Source organism: Lissotriton helveticus, chromosome 5_1, assembly GCF_964261635.1.
Source record: "Lissotriton helveticus chromosome 5_1, aLisHel1.1, whole genome shotgun sequence".
NCBI lineage: Eukaryota > Metazoa > Chordata > Amphibia > Caudata > Salamandridae > Lissotriton > Lissotriton helveticus.
Window position 1 is genome coordinate 366286493 of NC_136065.1, and position 13462 is coordinate 366299954.

General features: G+C 47.8%; 1 protein-coding gene across 1 annotated transcript in view; it reads left to right on the top strand.

Moving 5' to 3' along the window:
- EMC1 (ER membrane protein complex subunit 1) overlaps positions 1–13462 on the top strand; it is a 320125-nt gene that overhangs the window by 115629 nt on the left and 191034 nt on the right. The gene's annotated exons all lie outside the window — the stretch shown is intronic.

Here is a 13462-nt window from a genome sequence, read left to right on the forward strand (position 1 = left end):
TTTGAAAATCAATAAAAATAAATAATAAATAAATAAAATAGGATGATTATAATTAGATGTAACAATATGGTTGCTGACTGAGCTATGAAAAAGGGAGTGATATTTTCAGAGACCGCTTAAAACAAATCATGTATGCAGTGTCCAGCATAAATTTCTTTAAAGTTTCTAATTACATTAATTTGTATAGACCTTCACCCCCTCCCCCGACACTATCAAACACTCCAACTTTAATCTGTTTCCAGGTTCTCTTTCATAATGTCTTGTTTGAATCCTGCAAGAGCTAAATATTAAACAAATACATTTTCAAGAAATCTTGTCTGAAGCGAACGGCCTAGATGGTTCCGTTGGTACTATTTAGCCACATGTCAGTCCCTTGTAAACGATACCACAAATACCAAGGGCACTGTGGCCAGGGAAGGCCTCAAAGGGCTTCAGCACGTATTGTGCCACCTTAGAGGCCCTGTACCTTAATGCACACACGCACTGCCTTTGCAGGCTGTGTGTTTTGGTGCAGAACAAAGAGTCGACATGGCACAGATCCCTGTGTGCCATGCGTACAAACCATTGCCCTGGCAAAGATCAGTCACCCCTCTACCTGGGTGCACTATACCAGTTGCACGAGCCCTGTACCCCTACAGTGTCTAAGCCAATTCTTAGGCATTTTAAGTGCAGTAATGCCATTGAGAGTATATGGTGCTAGGAGTTTGTCATTAGGAATTCCCCAGCACCATAATGGCTTTACTGAAAGCTGGGAAGTTTGGTATCAAACTTCTCAGCACATTAAACCCACACTGATGCCAGTGTGGGATTTAATGAAAAATGCACCCAGATGGTATCTTAGAGATGCCCCCTGAAAAACGTCCTAACTCTCTAGTGTCCTGGCTGAGTGGCTGCTCGCGAGCTGCCACCACCAGACATGTTTCTGGACTCCTGGGTCCAGAGCCTGCTGCTCTCGGGGGTCTGAAACAATGCACATCCTGGGACGAAGTGCCAAGCATCCTCCTTCAGGATGGGCAGGGTCCACAAAGGGGAAGCTTCAAATTCTTGCTGCCTTTGTGAGTTACCCCAGCCCTTTGCGGCTTCCAGAAACTGGCTCCCAACGGTTCTGACCCCCACTTTAGGCTGGAGAATCGGTGGGAAAACCAAGTGAGGAAGGGAGGTGTGCCCACCTTTGCCAACCCCACCCCTCGGGTGGGGGAGGCGAGGCGAGGTGATGCACAACTCTGTCCCCGCCATCTTGCAGATGGGGGGACCAGGCCAACCAGAGAGGCATATGCCCTCCTCCGACTGGAGGGTGGCATAATAGGGGGTGTACCAACCCCAAGGAAGGGACCCATTGGTCCCAACCTTTACTTACCTGTAATGCCCCTTAATCTTGTCTTTAGGTGCAACCCTGATTCTTGCCACCTCAGACAGGAACCGACCAGAAGAAGAGAAGGACTGAATAAGCTGTGCTGAAACTTAAAAAAAAAAAAAAAAAAAAAATGATTGAAAGGATTTTTAGGTACAAGTTTTCCCCCTCCTACACCCACACCCTTTCCATCCCCACTCAGTGAAATTACATACAAAAGCAGAAGGAATCTGGATCCATAGCCAATCAATGTGTATAACTAAGTTAAATACACAGCTCAAAAGAGGAATAAATACATAGGTTTTTCCTAAAATAATAATTCAGTTAATTAGTATAAACAATTATTCTATGTAATCAATCCTATAAAGTGCATGTGTAATTCATCCCTTCTTTTGATCTGTCCAACTGGACTAGTACTCCCATATGTTTTAGGCTTTATTCCCTGTACCCTAGAACCTCCGGGCAAAAAATTGATTTTTTTCACAATTGTAAGCACCCAGCCCCACACTGTGAAATTACAAACAGAAATAGGGGAAACTGGGATCTATTAGTAACCAAATGAAATACAGAACTTAAAAGTGGAATAAATACATAGGCTTTTCCTAGAAAAATAATTAAATTAGCTGGTAAACACACTTTTTCTATTCGGCCAATCCTATAAAGTGCATGTGTAGTTCATCTTTTGCTCTACCCAACTGGACAGGTGCTCCCATATTTTTAGGCCATTTTTCCTTGCCCTGGAGCCTTTCCCGGCATAAATAGATTTGTCAAGATTGTAAATAGACAACAGTCGGGCCAGCCACTGCTTTAAAGTGGGGGGGATCTGGATCCAGCCAGGCCGAGGAAACACATAGCCTAAATATAGCCATTAAAATACCTAATAGGTTTCTTCCCTCATTGGTACTACCACCCTCTTGTGTACCCAATAGGATTAGCGCTGGTGTCATAACTACTTTTAGGCATAACTTACCTCTAAAACAATTCCCCCATTTGGTTAATGACCGTTGAAAGAGACACACATGTTGCAAACGTGGACAATATCTGCCTTGTGAGGGGCGCAGCATGGGCACCGCGTTCCTTTCCCTTCTCCCCACTTTGAAATTTGGTATGATGTATAGTATCAAGAGAAACACATTTTGTAGCACTGGACCTGCTGTTTAGCTGACATCAGTGCAGTCTGTGCAGTTAAAAAAGCTTGGTGAAACAGACTATCTGTAATATCAAGTTTAACTCGCCACCTTCCAGAACACTTCTCCATATCATCCTTCATTAAACCATTTAAAAAGCAATATATAGTCCCAATACGGAGGGGGAGGGCTCCATTTATTAATTTCTCCAACAATTCATTTTTAACTATTTTCCCTGCACCCCCCCCCCCCTTCTGTAAAAAACCCTTGTATGGAGGAATTTTAAAAACTCTCTGTGTAAGATCAAACTTGGTCTTAAGTTTATCTTACGAAGCGAAACTTGAGACTGAATAAAAACAACTTATTTTATTAATCACAGACCTCCGCCATTTAGTCCTGCATGAATCGGAGAATATCACTGGTAGATTTTCATTCCCCTGAAGTGGGGTATAAAAATTGAGCCTGCCTAATCCTATAAAGGCGACTAATAGATTCCCATATTTTATAGGCAGTCACGAGTCTTAAATCTGACCCTTGTATAGCTTCCCAGTTCTAGCTGTTGCCATAAGCATCCCAGGCCTCAACCCCAAGTATCAGTTCAAATGGAGAGGGGTTCATCGATGGATCGTCTATGGAGAATTCCCTCCGAAGAATCGTATAATGCACTAAAACCATGCCCCAATAATATAGCCTTAAATTGGGTAATGACAGCCCGCAGCGCTCTTTAGGGACTGTCAGCAGTTTAACTGACCTTCTAGGTTTCAAATAAGCCCAAATAAAATGTGAGAATATATTTTCACATTTTTTAAACCAATGATTAGAAAAAAAGGGGGAATGGCTCTCTTTGGTATATTAATTTGGGAAAGTGCACCATTTTTATTAACCCCTTCAGCGCGGTGCAAATTTTCGCGCTGTGCTGAAGGTTCTATTGGGCCAACGGACTCATGACGGAACGGTTCCGTCATGAGCACCGTCCAACCGACGCTCATGACGGAACCGTTCCGTCATGAGCATCGAAGAGGTTAAATTGCATCTACCCACCAACGTTAAGTGTAAATTATCCAACTTCCTCAATGTATGTTTGTTTTTTTCCGCTGCAGGCGTTAGATTTTCATCTACAATAGCATCCAAGTTGGCACTAATTTTAACTCCCAAATAGCTAGCACTCTCAACTACTCTGCTATCCATCATTTTAATGTGCTCATTGATCACTATCTGCGTTTTTCCTCTATTCAAGAAGTACCCTGAAAATTTCCCAAAAACAGTTGCTTCTTCTATAGCTTTTATAGCAAGCTCAGGGTTGGGGGTTGCCACTGCCACATCATTGGCATATGCCAAAACTGTGGCACTATAGCCTTGCGCTATTACGGTAGGTATGCTTGGGTTAGCTTACAGTTTTTGTAGAAAGGGATCTATATACAGTGCAAAGAGCAATGGGGAGCATGGAGAGCCTTGCCGCGTTCCCCTTGTAATACTCAGGGTCTAGATAATTCCCCATTAATGCAAACTCTAGCTACTGGATTTATATATACGGCTCTGACTGCCCTGATGAAATTTGGATCTATCCCCTTCCTCCGCATTATAATCCACAGAAAGTGGCAGGAGACCCTTTCAAATGCTTTTTCTGCATCAAGCAGGATTACCGCCATAGAATCTCCTGACACTTGTCCTGCATCAACTAAGGATATTCTTCTTCTGATGTGGTCAATAGTCTGTCTCCCCGGGGATAAATCCATGCTGATAATTTACCACCATTTTATCAATCACTCAGGACAGTCAAGAGGCCAACACCTTTGAGTAAGCCTTAGCGTTGCAATTAACCAAGGTAATTAAGCGTTAAGAGCCTAGCTCTTGAACTGGTTTGTTCTTTTTGGGGAAACAGTCATTTTTGCTTCTGCCCAAGACTTTGGTGGATTACCCCCATTAAAAATGGTTTCTCGTTTCCCCTCATTTTTTGTGACCTTTTCTGCCCTTTCTTGGGACCTTTAAGCCTCCGTGCCACTCGTTTCCACCCGTTTTTTGTGACCTTTTCTTCCCTTTCTTGGGACCTTTCTGCCTCTGTGCCACTCGTTTCCCCCCGTTTTTGTGACCCTTTCTGCCCTTTCTTGTGACTTTTGTACATCTGTGCCACTCGTTCCCCCCCTCTTTTGTGTGACCTTTTCTGCCCTTTCTTGGGACCTTTGTGCCCTCTGTGCCACTCGTTTCCCCATGTTTTTTGTGACCTTTTCTGCCCTTTCTTGTGACCTTTCTGCCTCTGTGCCACTCGTTTCCCCCTCAATTGTTGTGCCCTTTTGCCTTCTGTTTCCTTTGTAGCCCCTCGCCGCTGCGTCCCCTGCAGCCCCGCCCCCTGACTGCCCATTCGCTGCCCCTACCTCCCGCCTCCCAGCTGCTCCTCCCTCCCACCTCTCCATATAGGCCGCCCGCTGCGCGGTGAGGAGAGCGACCCTTGGCCCTTCCAGGAAGGTCGCTCCCCTTCCGCACAGCACCACCTGTGCCCGTTCTCTCCCTCGCTGACCCCCTGTCTCTCTGCCCTGTTTTCCCTTCTGCTCCCCTCGCTGCCCCGTGTCTCTCTTCCTGGTTTTTCCTTCTGCTCCCCTCGCTGCACCGTATCTCTCTGCCCGTTTTTACCTTCTGTTGCTTAGCTGGCTCTGCATTTCTGTGACCTTTCTGCCTTCTGTGCCACTCGTTTCCCCCCGTTTTTGGTGATCTTTCTGCCCTTTCTTGTGACCTTTTGCCCTCTGTGCCACTCGTTTCCCCCCGTTTTCTGTGACCTTTTTGCCCTTCTTGTGACCTTTTTGCCTTCTGTGCCACTCGTTTACCCCTGTATTCTTGTAACCTTTTTGCCCTTTTGTGAGAAGTTGGCCTGATGTATGATGTCCACAATTCTGTGGGCACCTTGTATCAGTCCAAACAATCCCTTATGGTGGTGGTTGTAAGTCAACCTTAAAAAGACAAGCTATCCTAGGGGTAGCATGGACTAAGCAGCCTAAAGGCTTAACTCAAGAGGGCATGTGAAGCCAGCTGTTTTACCATATGCAATCCTGTAATATCAAATGAAAGGACACCACACAAGTTATATATTATAAAAATATATGTATTTATTCTCAGAATAATCCCCTGTACTCTTTAGGAGTATAGAAGCACAAGCGTTTAAACAAAAGCACAATATAACATATGAAAGTTGCACGTTTATGGATGAGGCCGGTGGCCACTCAAACCATATATCAAAAAAGTGGTATAAGTATCACTAATCGATCAGTGGTAAGGCCTAGGGTCTTGGGAATCGCTGGGACTACACTGGACTAACAGCAGTTAGGACGGGAGTAGCCCGCGGGATTCGGGTGCAGCGCTAAAAGCACAAGCATGCACCAATGCAAAGTCAATGGTGCGTAAAAGTTATCGAGTTAAGTTTTAGGAGTCTTCCGACTGGACTAGAAGGACAAAACTTTAGACTTAGACACTAGAAGTGTACACCACTACAGGAGCACCGGCGTTCAAGAGTTACCTCACCCACAGGAAGCGGGTGCACAGGTGCAAAAGCGTGTCGGGTTTCGTCGTGTAGATCTATGGAGCCTGGAGATGAAGATGCTGCAGGCGGCCAGAAGAGAAGTGTCCGGTGTGATCCAAGGGTGGATCGAAGATGTAGAGGACCTGAAAGCAGAGGGGACAGAGTCTGGGTCACTAGCCAGTGACCAGGAAGGAACCAGGAAGGAACCAGGCGATGTCGGGCGCAATCAGGTGGTTGTCGTGAAGCTTGTCTCCGCTGCCACGTGGACTCTGGGGCACCGAGGATGTCCAGGAGTGGATCACGAGATGTCCCACGAAGGCTCTCGCTGTTGGCGGTGTCGGCTTCCGGATCGGAGTTAACAAGCCTTGGCAAGGGCAACCCACGCAGGATTCGAAGATCGCTTCTCACTCGGACCAGCAAGGTCAGAGCGGGAGCTCCTTTTCAGGGGAGCGAGGGCCAGTCTGGAGCAACCGGACTAGCAGAGCAAATTCAAAGGTTTGTCGGCACTGGGGCCACTAGCCAACGGGCAAGCGACCGGACCAACGCGTCGAGCAGGAAAATGCAAAAGGGCCCCACGCAGCACTCGAATGTGGAGGGGTGAGCTTCGGTGCAAAAGCTGCTCGGGGCTGGAGCTTCTCAAACTCCAATGCACAGCGTCGAGGGAGCCTCAGGAGCTGCACGGTCAGCACTTCGTGGTTTTTCCAAGATGGCCGGCCCCACGCTTCAGGTCGCCTCCACGGGTCTCAGATTCGCTGGGACTGTGGATCGGGCTGTTGAAAGGCAGGAAAGCTGGGTCTTGTCGATCTGTCGCTCGAGCTCCGGCGGGAACTGCAACAAAGCAAACGGTGAGGCGCTGGATGGTACCTGTTTACACAGGGTGGTCACTCCTTGACCACATGAGAGATTCTTCAGTCTTCTACGTCGAGTAGGATGTCGAAGGGTCCAGAGTTTCGTTTCATAAGTTTCTGTCAGGATAATCTGATGTGCATTGGCACTGCTCCCACCTTTATTCCAAATCTGGGGGCTGGATTGCCTGCTAGGTCCCTCCTATGGGTGGGACCCAGGAAGGGGGTGGTTACATCCCTTTCCCTTTATCCAGTTTCGCGCCAGGACTGGGGCTGGAGTGCTCCAGAACCGGTTTGACTGTATTTTGCATCCCAGGCAGTGTCTAGTTTCTTTCAACCCTCCCTGCTCCAATCCACTATCTCCTGTCTGGGGTGGTGTAGCACCTCCCTGTGACAGGAAACCCTTTGTCCAGGCCTCCCCTGCCAAGTTTCGGTCATAAGCAGGAGGTCAGACTTGTGTCGGGGCAGCAGCATCCATTTTGTGATGCTGAGGCTCTGGTTAGGATTAACCGCGTTTAAAGTAAAGTAACATGTCTTCTCCCTCTAGAAGGGTGGAATACTACCCCCGTCGCCAGAACTGGCGAGGGGGTAGTATTCTACAGTGTATGACACCAAACATGACATGTTTTGATAAAGGTAAACCAAAGTTAGCAATAACCACGAGGATTATAATGCACTTAAGAGTATATGGTATGGCAATATCCTGGAAGAGCAGTAAGGAAATGGTTCCGACCGCTGCAGACAGGCTCAGCTCATGCTAGAGCACCATCTCACATAAAACCAAGCACTCTGCCTCCAGGATTGTTAAGGCCTGCCATAGGAGTGAATGATAGGTATATATGTGTCCAGATATAGGTTCAGATATAGGTATACTATATCTAAGCAAGGGGTGATTACACCACCTTGCCCCAGCTAAGTGATCAGCCAGTTGTGTCGATTTAAGTACCAGCCAGGGGTGGCAAAAGATATGCTGCAGCCCCTGGTAGGCCTTGGATGCACATATGCCCTGAGCACCTATAGTGCATGGTACATGGGCTGACAAGGTGTCCAGTACCAAATTGGTCATGTACCTATAGTACATGTATGTGAATTTAGAGAGAGAACAGCAGGCTGTGGGTCTGATTAGCAGGCACACAGCCACATTAGGTCGAAAACCAGTGAAGCAAAAAGCAAAAATTGGGGTGACCATAGGATAGCAGACCCTACTCTCCTACACCTTTTGTGACCTTTCTGCCCTCTGTGCCACTCGTTTACCCCTCAATTGTTCTGCCCTTTTGCCTTCTGTTCCTTCGTCGCCCCTCACCGCCCCCGTGTCCCCTGTGGCTCCGTCCCCCTGACTGCTCATTCGCTGCCCCCGCCTATCGCCTCCCAGCTGCTCCTCACTCCCGCCTCCCCACACAAGCCGGCCGCTGCGCGGTCGCGCCGCTGTCGCGCGGCAAGCCCTTCTGCGCCCGCCCACGCCTGGACCGTGCCCGGCACCAGAAGCCCTGGCCCCCGCACCCGCCACAACGACGACCGCCGCCACTACGATGCCAGCACTCTGCACGCTCTCAACCCCGGACGTACCCACAACTGCTTCAAGGCCGCCTCGAAATGCACACATGGTCCCTTCACCTGCCGGAACTGCAGCTACACCAGCCACAGAGCCGAGGAACCACCTGCCAAGAAAGACCTCAACCACCTCCGATGCATACTACTGAACACGAGCTCCACATGCAAACACACCGTCGAGCTCTGAGACCTGCTCAACACAACCTCCCCAGACATCGTCTTCCTGACAGAGACCTGGTTGAACAACTCCTCCGCATCCGACATCGCCATAGCCATTCCAGATGGCTACAAGATCACCCGCAGAGACCGCAACAACGGAGTCGGAGGAGGAATCGCCATCGTCCACAAGAACAGCATCAGGGTCTCGACTAGCACCGACGACACGCTTAGCACCGCCGAACACATGCATTTCCAGATCCACTCAGACCCCAACTCCACCCTCAGAGGCACCCTCGTCTAACGACCCACCCCGGACCCCGCCCCAGTTCAGCGACTCCATCGCCGACTTCATCAGCACGCACGCCCTGACCTCCACCGACTACATCCTCCTCGGAGACCTGAACTTTCACCTTGAGAACAACGACAACAATTCCACAACCTTGATCGATAACCTCAACAACCTCGGACTGAGACAACTCATCACAACACCCACCCACTCCGCCAGCCACATGCTCGACCCTGTCTTCTCCTCAAGCCTGCACGTCTCCGTCAGCCACACCACCGAACTCCTCTGGACCAACCACCGCTGCATCCACTTCACCTTCCAGAAACCCACCACACACCACTGCACCCAACAGCTCCCCCGCTGCTGCTGGAGCAAAATCACTGAAGACCAACTACATGCAAACCTCGCTCTCCGCCCACCCACCGAACCCTCCAACACAGACGTCGCTGCCCACAACCTCAGACGCTGGATCGAGCACTGCGCCAACACCCTCGCCCTGCTGAAACCCCCCCCTCCCCCCCCCCTCCCCCCACAGAGACACCAGCTAGAGGGCCAGCTGGTTCACCCCAGAACTCCTAGATTCCAAGCAAGCCTGCCGGAAACTAGAGAAGAAATGGCACAGTGAACAAACTCCGGATGGCCACGCAGCACATAAGGACGCCGTCAGCAACCACCACCACCTCATCAGGGCCGCCAAAAAGACCTCCTACAAAGACCGCCTCGACAACAACGCACACGACAGCAAGGAGCTCTTCAACATCGTGAAGGAACTCTCCAACCCCAGCTCCAACACCAACTACATCCCGCTGTCGCAAGCCCTGTTCAACTCCCTCGCCACCTTCTTCCACTGCAAGATAGCAGACATCCATGACCGCTTCAACACCCATACAGCCCCAACAGACAGCAACACAACAGACCCTCCGCACACCATCGACCACGTCCCCTTGCTAGCCTGGACCAGCGTAAGCGTCGATGACCCCATCAAGAACATGTGGTACAAAAGGGGGGTGGTGATGGACGGAGCATCTGAACCAATCAAACACTAACACCCAGTCAAGAGATCTGGGTTTAATCCATCACCGTTCTTTAGCCCACTCTGCCACCCCAGTTCAGACATGGCCATATGCAAATCAGTCTGACCCTTTGCCTCATGGGAACAGTCCAGCCAGAACTGCCAAGCCATGCCTTCCCTGGACCAGAAACAAGCTTCCGAGGACCGGTTTCTGGCGTTTCAGCCGTCTTCAGCCCGGCTTGCTTGAATCCAGTGGCAAAGTGAGCAAGAGACTCACGTCTGAGCATACCCTGCCAACTTATGGCGAACAAAGTGTTACAAAAGGGGGTGGTGATGGACGGGGCATCTGAACCAATCAAACACTCACACCCAGTCAAGAGATCTGGGTTTAATCCATCACCGTTCTTTAGCCCACTCTGCCACCCTACTTCAGACATGGCCATATGCAAATCAGTACTAGGAGGAAGGGGGTCCCAGCGTAAGTGTGATGTAATATAAATAATCCAAACAATAAATGAATCCACATTGTTTTATTCACAATGGGACTCGGTATACTGAATATACAGAAGAACAAATCAATATTTACAATTGGTTGTACAGTGCCCCAGGGAACAATGGGGGGAGAGGTGGTGGTAGGTGATCAGGTGAGGATAAGGTGATGGAAGGAATACGTGACAGTAAAATCAATGAATCAAAGAAACTGTATTAATGAATCATATACAGTACAGTGGACCAATGGTTCATGACATTGGATCAGGGGATCATACTTCACATAGAACAATGAATGAAACAAATGGTGGCGTGAAGTTGATGGTCAATTAGGTGGTTGTCGACGTTTTGACCCTCTAAATATTGCAGGGATTAGTTGTGCCCTTGCTGTGGGGTCTTCATCAGGACAAAGAAGTGGGGCAGGCAACCTAATTCGGTGTATAAAATGTAGAATTAAATTTCAAAATAATGGGACATGCCTCATGTTAACTGCACCATTGTACGCACACAAAATTGAGCAAGTGGTAGATTAGATAAATCATTATAGTGATTGGTTGAATATCAGGGACCGTCGAGTGTCATTTTTGAACTTAAATTAAAAATAAATAGAAGGATTCAGGGTGGGGCAAAGCCCATCTGAAAGAATAAAAATCACAATTATGGGAAAGAGCGTTAGGGGCCGAAGGAATGGCCCGGAGGGAAGGTGACTATGGCGTTCTCAATAGCGAGAAAGTATTGGGTGGTTGAATACCTTGTATCGCGGTTTTACAGAACGTGGTCGAGAGCCACCATCATATTGGATCCCGTTGGAAAGTTCGTGTCTGAAATGGAACACGTAGGATGAGGCCCCAGGTTAGTCACAGGGCACCACGGATAGGATTAACAAGCAAAGCAAGGGCAACACGGATAGTTTTAAAATAAACTAACTTACCACGTGGTAAATATAAGTGTTGCCACGGGTTGCAGTGAGCAGTTTATAAGGCAATTGTTGGTTCCTGTGGGTCAAAAGGGGAGCCAGTCACTCTTAATCATTACAGACATGGTGAAAACATCGCATGTTTTAAAAACGAAAAAGCCGGCGGCTTACCCGAGAACGTGGGAAGACGCAACTGGGGCCGGTGATAATTCTGAAGTCCGGGGTATCTGTTAAGTAGAGTAAACAAGTGTACATTAAGTGGCCGAAAATCCCAGTGACTAGATGGTAACCTTAATGCAGGGGTGTGGAATTTAATAAAATATGTACTTGTCCATCGGACAAGTAGCTTCATAAATCTACATGTCCTGTAACAAAATCCACTTGTCCCTTTGGTGCCATGTAGTGCGCCGTCAAATAATGGCGGCAATCTCTTTATAGAAGAGCTCTGATAATAGCCTCTCTGCTTATGTCATGCTAATACTATAGAAGGATTTGAATTTTGGAGTTTTTCGCCAGCTCTTCTCTAATCTTTTCCCATACTGAGAAAGATCGGCAATTTACCCCTGACAATGGCAGAATTAAAGTTTCTTCCAGGGCTGGGAAAAATGTGGTTGGAGAAAAAGTGAACTTGCAAACACTCAACAGATTTCCGCTGGGGCATATTCATATTTGCTCATGCTAAGATGCAATTCACAAATATTTTCTAGGACTATGGTTTCCTGGCATACTTAAGGAAATTCATGTGAATACATGAAAAATGTAAATCTTCATTAATACAAGGACATATATCATGGGTGCACTTTTGTGACTTTCACATTTGAGCCCCTAATTAAATCTGATTTAACCAAAGACCTTTCGTTTTTATTAAAATGCTATCTCTTCCTATCTGTGAGCTGGCTTCATTGTGTGTCACAGCATTCTGCTCTTTTACAAAGTAGCTTTGTTCAGTGGCTGGAATTTCTATGGCAATGTGGCCTTTATGAGACCAAATACTAGCAGTCTAGTATGAACGCGCTGGCATACAGCACCACGCCTACCTGATAATCCCAAGGTAGAGAAAGAAGCATAGTGTAGGCCAAGTGAATAACCAGAAAATTAAAATACCCCCCACGTTGTTCCAAAGTTCTTATGACACCAACCAAGCGAAAAAAGTCATTGGAATCCTCGCCAGAATAGCTCTCTTGTCTCTTCCATCTAAGCATCTATCCATTCATCCTTTCACCCACTGATATCTAGCATTTAACCTTTACATTGGCACCCATTCATTTGTTTATCTATTATCCTTTCACCAAGCTGTTCGTCCATCTGTTCATTCGTCAGTCCATCTGCTCATCCATATCCAAACCTACCCATCCATCTCCAAATCTATCCATTTCAACCATCCTTTCGCTCATCCATAAACCCTCCCTTTCACTCCATCTATCCACCCTCCCTTTCACTCGTCCTTCCACCCACCCTTCGACCCATCCAACAATCCTTCCTTCCACTCATCCATCCATTTATCCTTTACACTCATCCATCCGCTCTCTAATCCTTACACCCTGTAACGCATCCACTCATTCACACTTTCCTTCATTATAACATCCTTTGTCCTTCCACCAACCCCGTCACTCAACCATCCCGGTCACTCAATCATCCATCCATCCATCTAGCTAGCCACACTGCCACTTACTCATCCTTTCACCCACACATCCATTCATCTTTTCACATTAATTACGAATCTTTGTCTGCCGAGCTGCAGACAGAAGAGGCCCATCAAGAGCTCTACCTCTACTGTAGCTACTAAAGCGGGGCGTTCAGGAAGCCCCAGTTCAAACCTATCCTGCCATCTCCAAACTTATCGATCTAACTGATCCATCCCGCCTTCCTTTTACTCATCCATCCTTTTGCTCATCCATCCTTTCACCCCACACATCCTCCTTTTCACTCCTATTCATCCACCCTTTCCCTCATCCCTCCATTCATCCTTTCACTCATCCATCCATCCACCCCATCCATCCTCCTTTTCACTCATCTATCCACCTACCCTTTTACTTCCTCTATTTATGCTTTTGCTCGTCCATCCACCCTTTCACCCGTCCATCTTCCATTTCGATCATATATCCATCCACCCTTTCACTAATCCCTCCATCCACCTTTACACTCAACTGTCCACCCATCCATACATCAACCCTTCTACCCAGCCACCCATCCATCCATCCCCACCCACTCAGCCATC